Source organism: Monodelphis domestica, chromosome 5 (assembly GCF_027887165.1).
Source record: "Monodelphis domestica isolate mMonDom1 chromosome 5, mMonDom1.pri, whole genome shotgun sequence".
NCBI lineage: Eukaryota > Metazoa > Chordata > Mammalia > Didelphimorphia > Didelphidae > Monodelphis > Monodelphis domestica.
In genome coordinates, this window is record NC_077231.1 from 204,410,203 (window position 1) to 204,426,960 (window position 16,758).

Genomic DNA, 16,758 nt, shown 5'->3' on the forward strand with positions numbered 1-16,758 from the left:
AGATAGATAGACAGACAGATAGATATAGACATATTCAGTTACAAATCAGACAGAAAAGTCCTGAGGTTCTTAGGGTACAGAGGCAAAGCAGAAAGTAATAGAATCTTTAATGGCATTTCCAATGATAAAACTATACACATTTCTGACATTGAACCATTTAACTGTGTCAAGGTCTTTCTTTTCCAAGTCTTCAGTAAGGGTGGTTCCTAAGGTGTATGCTTATGTGGGGGAAGGTTTTTCAGCACTGGCAGCAGCAGATGCCAGGTCTAATTAATTCCCTGAATAATAACTTTGGGAGCTGGGCCAGAGGCAGGGCCAATGGTGTGGGAGATTCTGCTATGCAGAGTTCTTTGCCTCTGGGTCCCATGCTGTCTCTATTAGGGTCTGAGAAAAGGTTATGATCAAGGTGTAATTGGATACTTGAATTGCCTAGTAGGTGCTAACTCACTTCCTATTTGACTTTCAGGGTGCTGTCCACTTCAGTAAAGCTGGCCTTTGTGTGGCAGTTGGTGAGTGGTTGGTGATGATTTACTCTATCTTTGAAGCTTTCCAAAACCAGATCCCATGCCTTTGTATAGTTTTGGGAGTTGTTGAGGAAGATTTGCAACTAGGGCAGGGTACTTTTCCTCAGGAAGGTGAATTTTGATGGAGCTGTCCTTCAGAAGCTTAGAACTAAAGGCAAGGATAATTAATTAAAATAGAAACTAACCAGATAATGAGCTAGGGTAAGCTCCCCCACACTCTATGTGGTATCTGGCCTCCCCAGGAGTTCTCATGGGTCTCAGATTCTCCACAATTGGGCAGTTGTTTTTTTTTTACAATAGCAACCATAGGTATGTATGCCTATTGCTCCAAATGTAATTTATGAGACTTTCTAATGGTGTTGTGGCCAAAAAGACTTATCATTTTCTATCCAATTTTTGGAGTAATGAGCCTCTCTGAATTTAGCAGAGTTGGTCTTCAGATGATAGTCTATTCCTCTGCCATCCTTGGGAGCTCTAAAGTTGATCTTGTTTTCTCCTGTCATAGCCTTAGAGCAGTTGGGGTTACTTACATGCCACGATGAGGCACTGAAATAGAATTTTAGTGGTGGTAGCTAAATTTTACTTCTTTATTGCCAAATAAGTTGCCCAAGGGACAAGTCCTTTATGAGATTTTGGAAACCATAAGAGAAAATAATCACTTTTTTTTGACAGAACAGGGTACAATTGGTATGAGCTGTACTTTATTTAGAGATAAAGATGGACTCATTGACTCTGTCTTTCTCCCAGATTTTACTATTCATTCATTCATTCAACAAATATTTATTGAAAATTCTCAGCAAAGAATTGCAGGTGGAGACATATTTTTCCTCCAATACATTTAAATTGGGTGTTGACATTTTTGGTGAGAAATAAAACTGTCTAACCACTTTCCCATGAAATAAAGGCATTGATTATTTCAAATGTCTGCTGGAGCTAAAAATCTAAGAAAAAAGAGTTCTGGGTACTCATTAATTCTGAGAGTAGAGATTTGCCTCTTCCCTCATAAATTCTTCAGAAGATTCCACAATTTTAACAATGATAAAGAAAACCAACCTAGCACAAAATTGTACCCACAAAAACTTTTAACAAACATGTCAGAAATGAAGAACCCATCCCAATCTGTTGGCCAAATTTAGGGAACTGATCAATTTCACCAAATCATCAAAATATCAACCCAGAAACTTGGAACCATGTAATAACTTTTTCTAATTTGCTCAAATTCCCATTGAATTATTCTTCAGCCTTTCACTGATGTGAATTTCATTAATATTAATTAGATTGACCAATGACCAGACCAATTATTTCCAGCTAGCATCTTCCAAAAGAAATCCATAAATCAACAATATCATTTTCTGGAACAAAACTTGTGCTTTGGGGGGAGTGGAGTAAGGTGGTAGTGGTTATGGAGGATGAGAGAATTGATGGGAAAGGGGAAACCTGTTTTTATTTTTATTATTGTTTTAATTAAACTCACTGTTGTTTATTTAATTGGGCTGGGGTGGCCTCATTTAACTGGCAATATTAATGATTAAACTATTTTTACCCTAGATAGCAAGGGGATAGCTCATTACAAAATGACCATAATAAATAACCATAATTCCATATTTTCTAATCACAGCCCAGTCTTATCTCCTCGATAGACTCCATCTCTCAAAATTATATCCCTTTTCTCCACTAACAAAGTCTTCATCTTATGTCAGGACTCTATCATTTGTCCTTAACTATTGAAAAAGCTTCTTAAGTAGAGCTATCTTTCATTTTTGATATATCTTATACTTTCTTCTAAAGTGAGATCCCTTACTATGCCATTCCCCCATTCATTAAACTTCAATGGCTACCTAATGACTCAGGATCAAATATAAATACCTATGTTTGATGTTTGAAGGTTTCCATAACCAGATCCCAAACTATATACCAAGGCAGCTAGGTGGTGGATTGGATGGAGTGTTGGCTTGCAATCAAGACAACCTGATTTCAAATACTGTCCCCAATACTTAGCTGTATGACCCTGGGCAAGCCCTTTAATCTGTTTATTTTAGTTTACTCATTTGTAAAATGGGGATAATAATAGCAACAATCTAACAGGGTTGTTGTGAGGATGAAATGACATTATATTCACAAAGGGCTTTGCAAATCTTAGAGCATTTAATTTTATTTATTTAATATTTAACTAGTCAAATTAGAACATTTTCCCTTGGTTACAAGAATCATATTGTTTCCCTCCCCTTTCCCCACCCCTTCTTTTAGCAGACACACAATTCCACTGCATTTTACATGTGTCCTTGATCAGAACCTATTTCCATGTTGATGTTTGCACTGAGATGATCATTTAGTGTCTCCATCCCCAATCATATCCTCCTTGACCCATGTAATCAAGCAGTTGTTTTTCTTCTGTTTCTACTCCCACAGTTTTTCCTCTGAATGTGGATAATGTTCTTTCTCATAAATGCCTCTGAGTTGTTCAGGATCACTGTATTGCCACTAGTGGAGAAGTCCATTACATTTTATTGTACCACAATGTATGAGTCTGTGTTCTCCTGGTTCTGCTCCTTTTGCTGTGCTTCAATTCCTGGAGGTTGTTCCAGTCTCCATGGAATTCCTCCAGTTCATTATTCCTTTTGGCACAATAGTATTCCATCACCAACATATACCACAATTTGTTCAGCCATTCCCCAATTGAAGGGCATCCCCTCATTTTCCAATTTTTGGCCACCACAAAGAGTGCAGCTATGAATATTCTTGTACAAATCTATTTCCTTATTATCTCTTTGGGGTACAAACCCAGCAGTGCTATGGCTAGATCAAAGGGCAGACAGTCTTTTATCGCCCTTTGGGCATAGTTCCAAATTGCCCTCCAGAATGGTTGGATCAATTCACAACTCCACCAGCAATGAATTAGTGTCCCGACTTTGCCACACCCCCTACAGCATTCATTACTTTCCTTTGCTGTCATGTTAGCCAATCTGCTAGGTGTGAGGTGATACCTCAGAGTTGTTTTGCAAATCTTAGAGCATTATGTATATGCTAACTGCTATTTTCTTTTCAGCCTTATTATTTATTGCTCTTTCTGTACTTCACAATCCAGGCAAATTGATTCTTTGCCATTTCTCCTAAATGATATTCTTTTTCCTTACTGCCTTCTAACTATATGTCCCCCATGTCTGGAATGTATTCTCCCCTTAACTCCACTTCTCATATTCCTTTGTTTCATTCAAAACTGCTCAATCACCATCTTCTACCTGAAGTCTTTCCAGATCCCTATCCCACCTCCAATCGCTAGTACCCCATTTCCAATTACTTTGTCTTTACCTTCATGTATTTTATATACACTGATTTATGAGCATGTTATCTCCCTTGAAAGGAGGTCCTTGAGGGCAGGCATTGTTTCATTTTTTTCTTCACATTCACAGTGCCTCATATGGTGCTTGGCATTTAGTAGGTACTTAATAAATGTTTATGGAATGATTGGTCCTAGACTTAGACTCATATAATGTTAAATTCTAATATACATTAATTATTGTCTCATTCAATTTCCACATTTTATAGAACAAGGGAACCAAGGTCCAGAGAGATGAGATGATTTACTCCTGGCCATGTTATATGAGATTATGCCTTCTTGTGTTCAAAGCTCATCTGTCCCTAGTAATCTCTGACTAGCTGTCCCTCACATGGATAGGTGACTTGATGTTCTTTTTAGGTTGGGCGTGTCCCTATTTTACACAGGCTGGAATAAAGGGGCCACTCATGGACATTGTAATTAGAATGGGAACTTTATTCTGTTCTTTTTTCTAACCTCAACTGGTTAGCTCTTTTCTAGACAATAGGGTATTCTCTCCCACTGAGGACTTATGATATTAATGCAGAATGTGGACACCTGATCCACTCAATCCAGTGCAAGTGAGAACTCCTGAGCTCAACGGTTCTACTGGTCTCACTTCCCTGGTAGCAGGGATTACACATATGTCCCACCATGTTTGACTCTAGGGTGCTGCTGACAGGATGAAAAGCAATTATGGTGGTCTTATCTATCGGTTTCTAGTATATGTCGATTTTTCTTTTCTATTCCCTTCTACTCTCCCCATGCTTTTCCCTTTCTTGCCCTTTTCTTTCTCTCATTCCCTTTTTCTTTGTTGATGCCTTGGGCTAATCAGAGACCCAATGACAGTGCTTTGCCCTGCTGATGTAGCTGTGTTTGAACCCTGGGTTGAATCAAAAATACATGGGGTTCTGGCAACAGAAAAAGAAGAAAAAAATAAAAGAAATGGAGAGCTGACTAATCATAACAATAGCCATACCTTAATACTAGCTCTATGAAGCCAGTAGTGCATAAACTGGCCCCATGTGATGGAATGACTACAGGGAACAGAAGACAAAGAACCAACATCCAGTGATTTGTTCATCTGTAACCCACTTCACAGGCCCCATTAGAAGTTATCTGCTCCCATCCTGCAATGCCATCTGCTTTCATGCTCAGAGAACTTGGGGAAGGCAATGTAGTTGCTCAGACCTGTTGGCCCACAAAACTCTGGTTCCTATTGCTTCCTTTGAACATAGAGTCAATTTTGGTTTCAATTAAGTCATTCTATGGGAGACAGAGAAATAGTCATTGGCTCAAATGAAAGATAGATTTGGTAGCTTCTCCTGGTAGACTGCTTGGTGGATGAATTCCCCTGGTTGGAATGGGCAAATGAGAACAATTTGTTCTAGTGGCCATGAAGGTGGCTGAAGCAGATGCCACGGAGCATTGGTCAGACATTGAAGATGCCAACACTGCAACCTGGGCCATTGCTAGTTGTCCTGACTTTTGTGTTGCCTCTGGATTCGATGACTTTGGAAGAAAGAATGAGGCTGATGTCTGTACAACTCTGCCTCACTTAAACCCAATTCAGGCCCAAGTCATCACCCCATGATGACACTGGTTTTCTTTGAAAATGAAGGATGAACAACAATAATAGCTATGCCAGGACCCTTGTGCTTTCTATTTTAAATGGGATGGCATTTCACTTATAATAAAAAAGTTAGCATGCTTACATGTGTATATATGCATATGTTACAAGGGAATCACTTTAAAAGACTGATATATATTAATTTAAGGTCGCCAAGGAATCAGCTATGTAATTCCTAAATTAAAACTTAAATCAGCCGTCAATCTTTTATGGAGTTTAATTACAATAGGAGGAAGTAATTAGAGATAGAGAGAGAGAAAAGGGAGAGAAGGAAATAGGGCTTAAATACCCCTTCTGTTTAGGCTGGGCCAAAAGGCCCAAGCCCTTAGATAGCTGGGGCAAAGAAAAGAGATCAGTCCCTATTACTCACGTGACCAAAATGGAGAAACAGTCTCAGAGGCCCCCACCTTCAGCTTCCTTCAGAGCAAGCTCCTCAGCGCCCACACGAACCACACCGACCAACTACTCCCCCCTCCCTCCAGTCTTCAGACCCTCCTATCTTTTAGGAAACCATCCAAGTTCCTCCCCTCAGTTCTCCCATCTACCAATCACTGTTCATCAATTTCCCTGTGCCAATGGAGGCTCTAGCTTAACCCAGGACCACCCAGAGGTTTCTGGCTTTTGCACATGTCTGTTGAAGGTCATATTTTCAAATGATTAAATCTTTGCTCCTTTGCTACAGCCCTTTCTAAATCCTGTTAACCTGAGTAGGGTAGAGATTGGAATAATTAAATTTTGATCTAGGCTGCAGCCCTTACTCAATCCTGTTAGGACTGAATAGGGTGGAGATTTATTCCAAGTATCTCCATTGTATCAATTCTAAAATCAATCATGACTCAAAGAAATTCCTGTTCTATGCTTAAGCATAGGTCAAAGTCCTTTCCATTGTTCAGCAAAGGGTTTCTGTCCTAAAGTAATCTTAAGAAGGGAAGAGAAGGAACCTCCCATGCCAATGGGGTTCCCATTCCAATAGACTATCAGTAAGAAATTTTCCAAGTATGAAATATCCCAATGGTGAAATTTCCAACATTTATAAGTCTAAGGAATTTTGAGGTTTACACATATCTGTATATACATATATTTATACATACATATGTATATATTTTACATACATATATATATATATATATATATATAATATCCCTTTAAGGTTTATAAAGCACTTTACATGTTATCTCATTTGATCCTCATGAAAAGTTTGTAAGATAGGTGCTGTTATAATCCCCACTTTACAGATGAGAAAACTGAGGCTGAGAAGTTTAGTGATTTTTGCCCAGGGTCATATAGCTATTGAGGATCTGATGAAGAATTAAATATGGATATTTCTCAGTAAGTCTGGCATTCTATCTGCTGAGCCATTCTTCTGAGTGGGTGAAAATTGCTGTTTGTTGATGCAAAAAAAAAAAAAGACAAAAGTCTTTGTTCAGTTGCCTTTTCTGTGGAGAAGGCTGGGGAGCATAACTGAGTTAATGGAATCTTCATGTAACAGAATTCCCCACATAGCAGAGGAAAAGAAAGAGGAAGCTCATTCTAGTCCCATTAAAGTTGGCCATTGTGTGGTCTAATATTAGTCTACCTGAATTCATTAGCAATAGGATTCTTAATCTAATCTCTGACCTTGTTTGAAAAACTATACATTTTAGTGAATATTGTTGTGGTTCAGTTCTGTATAACTTCCATTTGGGGTGTTCTAGGCAAAGAAACTGGAGTGCTTTGCCATTTCCTACCCCAGTTCATTTTACAGATGAGGAAATTGAGGTAAACAGGGTGAAGTGCCTTGTTACATAGTTTTTGGGGCTCAGCTTGAACTCAGACCTTCCTGACTCAAGGCCTAGAGCTCTATCCACTATGTCTCCTAGCGGTTACCTTTAGTAATTGCATTCTAGTATAATTAGTTTCTCTTGAAATCTTTAAATATTTTTTATTCATTTAAAAATATGATTCTGAAAAAGGAGCCCATAAACTTCACCAAACTGCCAAAGGTGTCAGAGATATGAAAAAATCAGAGCCCCAACTGATCAGAATCTATTGCTAAATCAGGTGAAGATTGTATGTTCAGTTCTAATGGAAATGACTACTACAGCGTAGACTTCTGTTTTTACACTCTATCTTAACCTTGAGGTCCTACTGATATACTTGGTTAAACGGTAGATAAGAAAGGGTTTTTAGCTCAGATCACATGCTTTAGTTTACCCAAAAGGATTTTATTATTTGTTAAAGTCTTTCTCCATAAAATGTAGACATCACATCCCTAGAATTTATGTGGACTCAGAGATCATAGGATTATAAGATTTAGATCTGAATTGGATCATAAAGGAATTTAGCTCTATCCCTTAATTTTAGGCAAAAGGTAATGGAGGCCTCAAGAAGAGAAATGACTTACTCTAAGTCACACAATCAATAAGCAGAAGAGTCAGGATTAGAACCCACATTGTTTGGCTCAGATTCCATGTTTTCTCCACTGCATTGTGGCTGTCTTGCTAGGACTCCCTATGAATAAGAAAATGCCTCACTTTTTTTTCTGTGTAGCTAAGAAAAATGACAAAGCATTAGGTTTCCTTTGCTATGATCTATTAAGGTCTACAAAGCAATTTCCTGGTAACAGCCTTTGTGTTGGAGTACAAGTATTTCTCCAAACCCATTTTACAGATGAGGATATTGAAATTCAGAAGATTTTGTTTATGGTCACATAGCTAGTGAATGAGGGACTTTTAATTTCAATCTAGTCCTCCTTTCTCCAAGCCCAGTGTTATTTCCATTATGCCACATTGTCTCTCATATGTCTTCAATATAATGTATCTGAATATCAAAGGAATTTGACATAGTATCTCCTCATAACCCTGTGGAAAATAGAAACAAATGTGGTTGGGATAAAAGTACACTTACTTAGGAGGTCTTATAGCTGGTTGAAAGATTTAGGGGTAGAGTCCATCTCACACCATACTTAATACAAGCTTTTTGAATAACTCTGGTGTTCAGAAATGTTTGATGAATAAATTAGGCGGTTGGTAAGAAGAATTGTTAATAAGAAGAACCTGTCTCCAGCACGTCTCTATTTAATATTTTTATCAGCAGCTTGGATCAATCATAAGAAAAATCAATGAATCATTCAATGAATTAATTATAAACAAGCATTTATTAAATACCCACTATGTGCCAGACACTCTTTTAGGTACTAGGAATATAGAAAAAAAAATAGTTTTTGTTCTTAAGTGTCTTACATTCCATTTTTAAAATTTTCTTTGTTAAATTAAGGAAATGGGATGAATTTGTATAAGTATATATAACTATATGTACATAAATGCAAAGTATTTTTTATTCATCCTTTCATTTATTTATTCATTAGTTCATTTATGAGATTGGATCTTCCTGTCTTGCCCAGATTGTCCACCACTGATTGCCATGGGGGCTTTGACCTTCTCCATTTCTGACCTGGGTCTCTTTGCCCCTTTTTAAGGACCCTGGTGGGCCCTGCCCCTCATGGCTCACCAAATTACAGCTAGAATCATCATGGAGACCCTAATGGCTTAGTTTCCTGCAACTCAGAATTCTCAAGCTCGTGACTCACTAGCTTCAGCATCTTAGTAATATGGGCTCCAAGAAAACATGAGGGTACCTGAGTGAAGTTTGGAATTCCAAGCCTTAAAGATGAGGAGAGAACACATTCCATTCATGAAGGACAAATGATGCAAAGGCATGGAGATGTGAGATGAATTCATGTGTGAAAACTCTAGATGAGCAGCTCTGCAGAGATTTAGAATTAGAAGGGAACTTTGAAATGTATTTGCTATCCTATTCCTTGATTTTACAAATGAGAACACTGAGAGTTCAGAGTTTGTCCAGCATCTTCATATAGAAGTGGCAGAATCAAGATTCAAATATGGGCCATTCTGATTCTGTCTTGTAGTCCAAAAAAAGCATTTCCTTCCCAATAAATTTCCAAAATAGGTACGGGAAGTACTGTCGTCCTTATATGACAAATGTTAAAAGTGAGGGGAGGAGGCCCAGCTAAGTGGCTCAATGGATAGAAAGTCATGCCTAGAGACAAGAGATTCTGGGTTCAAATCTGACCTCAAGATTTTTCTAGCTGTGACCTTGAACAAGACACTTGATCCCAATTCCCTAGTCCTCACTGATCTTTTGCCTTTCGATTGATACTTAGTATGAATTCTAAGACAGAAGGTAAGGGTTTTGTTTTATTTTATTTTTTGATTCCTAACTTTCCATCTTAGAAACAATACATTCTAAGGCAGAAAAGCAGTAAAGGTTAGAGAATTGGGGCTAAGTTAATTGTCCAGAGTCACAGCTAGAAATGTCTGAGGCCAGATTTGAACCTAGTACTTCCTGTCTCTAGACCTGGCTCTGGAAGGTAGGATATTAAAATATGAATGGGGGAGGGAGCAGTTAAGGGATTTGCTCAGTTTCATACAGGGAGTGAGTGCCGTGTCAAGATTTTAACCTAATTCTTCTTAGTCCTAAGTGAACTTTTTGCTTCACTGTGCTGAAGACAAAGGAAGCAAGCTCATCAAATCAGTGGAAGATGAATCCAGAAAAGACAGCCAATAGGCTGGATGACAGAATCAGGGTTCACAGGTATCTTGACAGTCTGGAATGATGAGCCAAAACTAATGTGATAAATAAGGATCCATGTCAAGACTTCTTTTGAGACATAGGTTAAGAAACCAGTGACACAAGTGCAGGATGGGAGAGACTTTGTTGAACTGCATATGTGACACACACAAGAAGAAAAAAAGGAATCTGAAGCTTCAGTAGACTTCCAGCTCCACATGAGTCATCATTATGGCATGGTAACCCAAAGAGCTAATGGAATCTTATTCTCTGTTAATATAGATATGGTGTCTAGAACAAGGGAAGCAATTATGTTTGCCATTGGCCACATCTACCTTTTAAGAGCTGGAGTTTATCCAGAGGAAGGCAAACAGGAGGTGAGGCCTCTCAGAATCATGTCAGATGAGAGATAGAGCAATTGAAGGAAGTGGGGAGGCTTAACTTGGAGAAGGGAAGACTTATAGGGGGATGTAATAGCTGTCTTCAGATATCTGGAGGGCTGTCATGTGGAAGAAGGATTTCACTTATTCAATGTGACTCTGGAGGGCAAAACTTGGACCAATAGTTGGAAGTGACTAAGAGATAGATTTTTGGCTTAATGAAAGAAAAAACTTTCTAACTATTATAGCTGTCAAAAAATGGAATGGGTTTTCTTGTGAGGTAGAGAATTCAGTATTGCTACAAGTCCTCCAGCAAAAGCTGGATGGATAATCACCTGTCAGTGATAATGTAAACGGAGTTCTTTGCATGAGGTTAGATTAGATGCTCTTTAAAGTCTTTCCCCATAATTAGATTTTATCCTGTTACATTCTATCCTATTCTAGATGACATGGATATCAGTGTGTTAACAGCTACATTTTTACAACTCTGTAAGCCTCTCTGCACATAAACAAGATACTACTAGCCAACAGATAAGTAGGTGATCTTTCTTGTTCTTGTTGCCCTATAACTATTTGGAGATCTGCTCCTACTTTTGTCCTCTGGCATATAATCAAGCTTAGTGTACAGTTCTGGGTTGGCTTGCCCACCATGTAGTGGTTATATGTCCTGGTAATGGAGACTCATTTCAATATTGGGTAGATGCATTGCAAAAAAAAAAAAAAGAAATCACATTCCAAATTCAGAGTAATGACTTTTGGCCTCTTTGAATGATCGATGCCACTCCAATGCTCCATTAGCATGGATAATTGAGAGTTGGCTCTAGAATTTATTAAGTACCCTGTCAAACACAGAGCAGTGTCGGATACGGTTCCTTTCTCTTTAAGAGTTCACAAAATGATACAGATGACATTGATTTGGCTGTGCAAATAGACATGTACAAGGTAACAAGAGATGATGATTGTATATAGTGCAGAATTAAGAATAATAAATTACTTGATACATATTTACAAGGTGAGCCAGCTTTGTTGTGGATAGTGTCTCAGAACAGGAAGCATTAGAGCTAATTCCTGGAAATTGAGGTGTCTCCCTGGAGGAGAGGCTGGGGAAGGGAAGGAATTTGAGATTCAAAATACTTTGAAAGTAAGGGTCTTTCACACATTGGCTGTTGCATTTGAGAAGGCACAGAAGATACTACCAGCTGGCTTTGGAGCTGAGTGCTGGGCATTTCTGGCTAGGAATATTAGAGGCTGAGGTTGTGGGAGAGCAGATAGGCAGCAGCACATTCCTGATGATTTAATTGGAAATACTTCACTGAGCACATAAACCTGAAATATGACAGTCCCTGCTCCCTTAATTGTCAGGCAAACCAACTCCAGTCACTGAGAGGACAGGGGACCGGCCTTAATCTAGACACTCACCCTTGGCACTATTAATGTCCAAGCAACATGAAATAGTAAAAGAAAGACAAATTGTGGGGTGGGGTGGGATCACCCACCATAAGCTCAATAGGCCATTTTATAGACAGGCCTTAAGTAATTGTGGAGAGAAAAACCTGGCTGAGTCTGATGAGGCCAGAGATGGGTGAGCTGGGAGAGCTAAGCCTGCTTGTCAGTCAGTCAGCCAGCCAATGAGAATTTAACATCTACCATGTGCCAGGCTCAGTGCTGAGTACTGGGGATATGAGAGGGGAAAAAAAATCCTGCTCTCAAGAAGCTCAGTTTTAATGGAGGTCACAACATGTAAATAATTATGTGCAAACAAATATATCCAGGATAAATTGGAGATAATGCAAGGTGGCCCCAGGGTCCAAGATTTCATAGTTGAATTGTGACTGATTATCACCTAGGGTCTATCTCTTGGGAGTTGAGGCTGAGCAGAATAATGGTATTGGATTGGGTATTAGTCTTCATGTTGGAGATGTTTATAGGAAAGGGATGGGTGTTAGGGACAAGGAAGGTGGTCAGAGCAGAACTGCAAGGAATTACTTGAGTATTTGTCGAGAGAAGCTCTGTCTCTGGTCTTCTAAGAGAGACCACTCTAGGAAAACAAATGAGCTCTGATAACAGGATTTGGGAGATGGCATTATATTTTTTGGACATGGTGGCAGAACAGAGACAGAACCAAGAGTAGGAGGTCAGGTCATGTTTCACTGAAGGATTGAGATAGTGACAAGAATTGGACAAGTGATGGTTTTGATATAAGCAATTCTCAAATAAGAATCCTCCTTCTACCAATATAGGCAAACACCTTTTCTGCCACTTAATCTTGGGGGGGGGGGACTACTGAAGAGGAATAAGGGGTTATATGACTTGTCCAGGGTCCACCAGGGTCCACTACTGGTTACTTAAATTTTGGTTTTGGCTCTATGAGACTAGAGAGTCTCACCTCTCAAATCCTTTCCTTCTAGTCTCTATGATTCTTTGACCATCTCCAAGTCACGGGTCATTATGTTATTGAATCAGTCACCAAGACTTAATTTCCCTGTCTGACTATGGGAATCATTTTATGATTTGAAGTTGGTCTTTGTCTTTGAGGTTTCTGTACTGATGTCTCCAGGAGGTTCTTGAAGGCAATACCATCACAGGGGTATAACTTTTGACAGGTTGAACCAAGATGCAAAGGCTTTGAGCATGGTTCTGGCAATTGTGGCTGCTTGGGTGAGGACCAGCCAACTTAATTGTGGAGGGGCTTATCATCTCTAGAAACTAGGTGATGACTTATTTGATCAATGGAACCAGCAAACATATAAAATGGACTCAGTCCTAATGCGGCCCCCTTTCCTTTTTGAAGTGATAGTGGCAGGGTAGTAGAAAGATGGGGAGAGGATACCAAGAATCATGCCATTTTTAGCCTCCTCTTACACTTACACTAACTTAACTGTAGTATTCTATGATTTTTAATCCAAGTATTAGACATAATAATAGAGATAAATAGATAATGGACAAAAAGATAATATCAAGAATAATGGATAACATAGACATATTAGGTAGATAGATAAAGAGTTTATTGAGCGCTTACTATATGTCAAGCACTGTGATGTAGTAGGGTGACTGGACTTGGAATGAGGAAAACCAAGGATGGAATCTGGTCTCATGCACAGAGGCTGTGTGATTCTGAGCATATACATCATTTCCTCATCTGTACGGATTCTGTGATAGATTAATACAATTAGGGGTCCCCCCTCTCAGAAAAAGATGACAAAGACAAGACTTGATTGACTAATCAAGAGGTATAGGGATACACAAAGGCTCAAGCTATACCTCCCTTAAAGTCAGCTTCCTGGTGACCTCTTTCTGTGATGATGTGGCTTCCTGGTCACTTAGGACCATAAACGGTCCACACACAAAGGAGTCAGTTCGATTCAATTTGAAGTTCTGAAAACCTCACAAGTCATATACCCTTCTCTGCTCAACAGATATTTTTTCATATGGAGATGTATATATATTTGCTATTTGGAGGTCAAGTAAAACTCTTCATGTTAACTCTTCAATGACTTACAAGATCCTTATTTCATCCTAACATTTTACCCGAACTAACAGGGTGCCTCTAATCAGACATGCCCCTAATAGGCACCCTTTCTCAAAGATCCTTTCTACCTCCAAATTTATGATTCTATGATGCTATAATCCCAACCTGAGACTTTCTGAGAAACTGAATCCTATCCAATTAGGTGTTCTCACAGTAAATGAAGTAGTTTAAAAGTTGCACCTCAATGAAAGTGTAGATAAAAGGTTCTCTTTGGGAAGGTAGATAAGGAGGAATATGGTTCCATCGTATGCCCAAAGGCAACATGAAAAATTATTTATTTCATGGAACATCTGGTGTCCTATCAGTGCTCATAGTGTGAGTCAGCAGACAGACTTTCATGAAGATACTGTAGTTCTACCCCCAATACCCACTAAGAAAACTAAAGAAGTAGAAATTCTATTCCTTGTGGCCTTCAAAAGTTTTGGGCAACCAACCAACAGAGATAAAATTAAATGGATGAAAAATACATTTTGCTCAGGTTATGACATGTGGTTATAAGGGCAGCCCATTGATATAGTCCATTATTCTATCTATCTTGGACAGATCACATGCTGGACTAAGAGCTGAATAGGAGGAGAAAATAAAGTTGGATCTCATTTGGAAAATCTACAGTACTTGTGATGTTCCCAAGAGGCTTCCTACTGCAGAAGCTCATCTTTTTTTAATGCTGGAATTCTCTCAGGAATGCCATATGACTACAAATCATGGAATTCTACACTTTCATAAGATTAAAAATTGCAGATGACCAAAGTACAATGAAAAAAAACACATAATGGTAATAAATAGGTTACAGACAATTGCTTATGATGTTTTGGACATGAAAAGTGATGTGGCTAAAATGACCCAGAAAGGAGGACAGGCTCTGTCGTAAGAGGAAACAGTAATAGATGGACATCTGGACATTTACGTTGGTCAGCATGAAATATTAAAGGAACCAAAGAAAGTCTTCCTCTGGGGCAGCTAGGTGGCACAGTAAAATAAAAGTAGGTGAACCTGGGCAAGTCACTTGACCCCATTTGTCTAACCCTTGCCCTTCTATCTTAGAGTTGTTACTAAGCCAGAAAGTAAGAGTTTTAAAAAAGAAAGTCTTTCTTTGAGTCAGGCAGATGCCCCAGGGAAGATTTATAAAATATATGAGTGGGAAATGAGTAGTGGGAATGAGAATTAATAGACAGCAAAGATTAGCCCTCAAAACTGATATTCAAGACATTTAAAACAACCTAGAAAACAACACTCTACACAATAGGTAGAGCTTCTTTGAAGACTACATGGTATGACTCAGCCAATAATCATGCAAAAGAAGACGGAATATCTTTGGAAGAAATACTGACATTTATGAGATCATAGATACAATAAAATACTTAAGGATGGGGATGAGAAACACACAAGATGAGATTGCATAGATGAACCCATTTGCATATGTGTTTTGTTTTTCTATTCCCACAGACAACTCTTTATGAGCAAAGACATAGAACCTGATGATCTTCCTGCTTTCCCTTCTCTTAGGAGACAATCAAATAGTTAAGATGCAATACTGATGTTTAAACAACTCTGAGGCTTCATTTCATTATTGACAAAGATGCTAAAGGATGGTAATATAGTCAATGTTAGAAGGGCTGTGAGAAGACAGGTTGATCAATACAATATTGGTGGAGTTGTGAATTGGCCCAAATATCCTGGAAAATAGCTTGTAATTATCCAAGAAAAGTTATGGTTCATGTAAATGAAAATTCTAAAAGGCAATTTCAATTTTGTCTGATTCTTCATGATCTCATTCAGGTTTTTCTTGACAAAGATACTAGAATGATTTCTATTTCCCTTTCCAGTTCATTTGATAGATAGGAAACTGAGGCCAACAGGGTTAAGTTACTTGTCCAGAGTCAGACATCTTTTAAGTGTCTTAAGCCAGATTTGAACTTCCTGACTCCAAATCTAGCATTGTCCCTCCTAACTGCCCCAAAAGGAAGCTTGTCTCAGATTTGAGGGGATGATTGGTATTGATTGTAGAAAACAGGTAATGAAATATATCCTTCTCTTCTTGGTAGCAAGATGAAGCTACCCCTGGTATAAAATGTTGCAAATTCTGTTAGGAGCAGGTGCTGTATCCTTTTGTTTTGTTTGTGTTTTTCTCTATTATAGGAAGATTTCTATGGGAAGGGGGTATTAGGAAATATATGGTGTATTTTTAAAGGCATCATTCATTCAAATAAAATGTCATACAGAGATGGCAAATTACAACTGAGATCCCACAGATACAATGATGTTTTTCATTCATTTCTTTTGCACAGAAGAAAATCCTCTCCTATCCCCTAAGCAAAGATACTGATGCCTCACAGGTTCCAAACTCTTTACTTCTCCTGTACCACAGCTTGGATTTTTCCCTGAGGCCACTCTCTCATGTCCTGACCCTGTAGAGAAGGCAGATTTCACAGATAACTGTAGTTCCTTCTCTTGTATAGGACCCACAAGGTTCATGCTATAATGCCCACTTACCCATGACATTCCTCTATTCATCCTTGATAATCAATTGGCCTCTAATTGCCTCCATTAACAATCTTATTAACTCCTAATCAGTGATCCTGAACCTTTGGACTTCCCCTCAGCCATCTTTATGTATCTGTGGTTCTATCAGGATGATATCTGAGGGGCATACTGTCTAAAATTAAGCTAATTTCAATTACTCATTTGATGGAGGACAGAATTTTTCTTCTTCCTGCTATGCTCACCGGTCATTATGACTGTTTCACAGTTTAACAGTTAGTATTTTCCACAGAATGAGCTCTGGAGATTCCCTTTCTAAGTTTTCAGAA

The 16,758-nt window shown here is 38.6% G+C and overlaps 1 long non-coding RNA gene across 1 annotated transcript in view; it reads left to right on the forward strand.

Annotated features, from left to right (window-relative positions):
• LOC103104673 (uncharacterized) overlaps positions 1-16,758 on the forward strand; it is a 53,808-nt gene that overhangs the window by 15,457 nt on the left and 21,593 nt on the right. Inside the window, exon 2 of the long non-coding RNA XR_008912303.1 lies at positions 467-509. This is a non-coding gene — a long non-coding RNA (uncharacterized LOC103104673). The remainder of the gene's footprint in view (positions 1-466; positions 510-16,758) is intronic.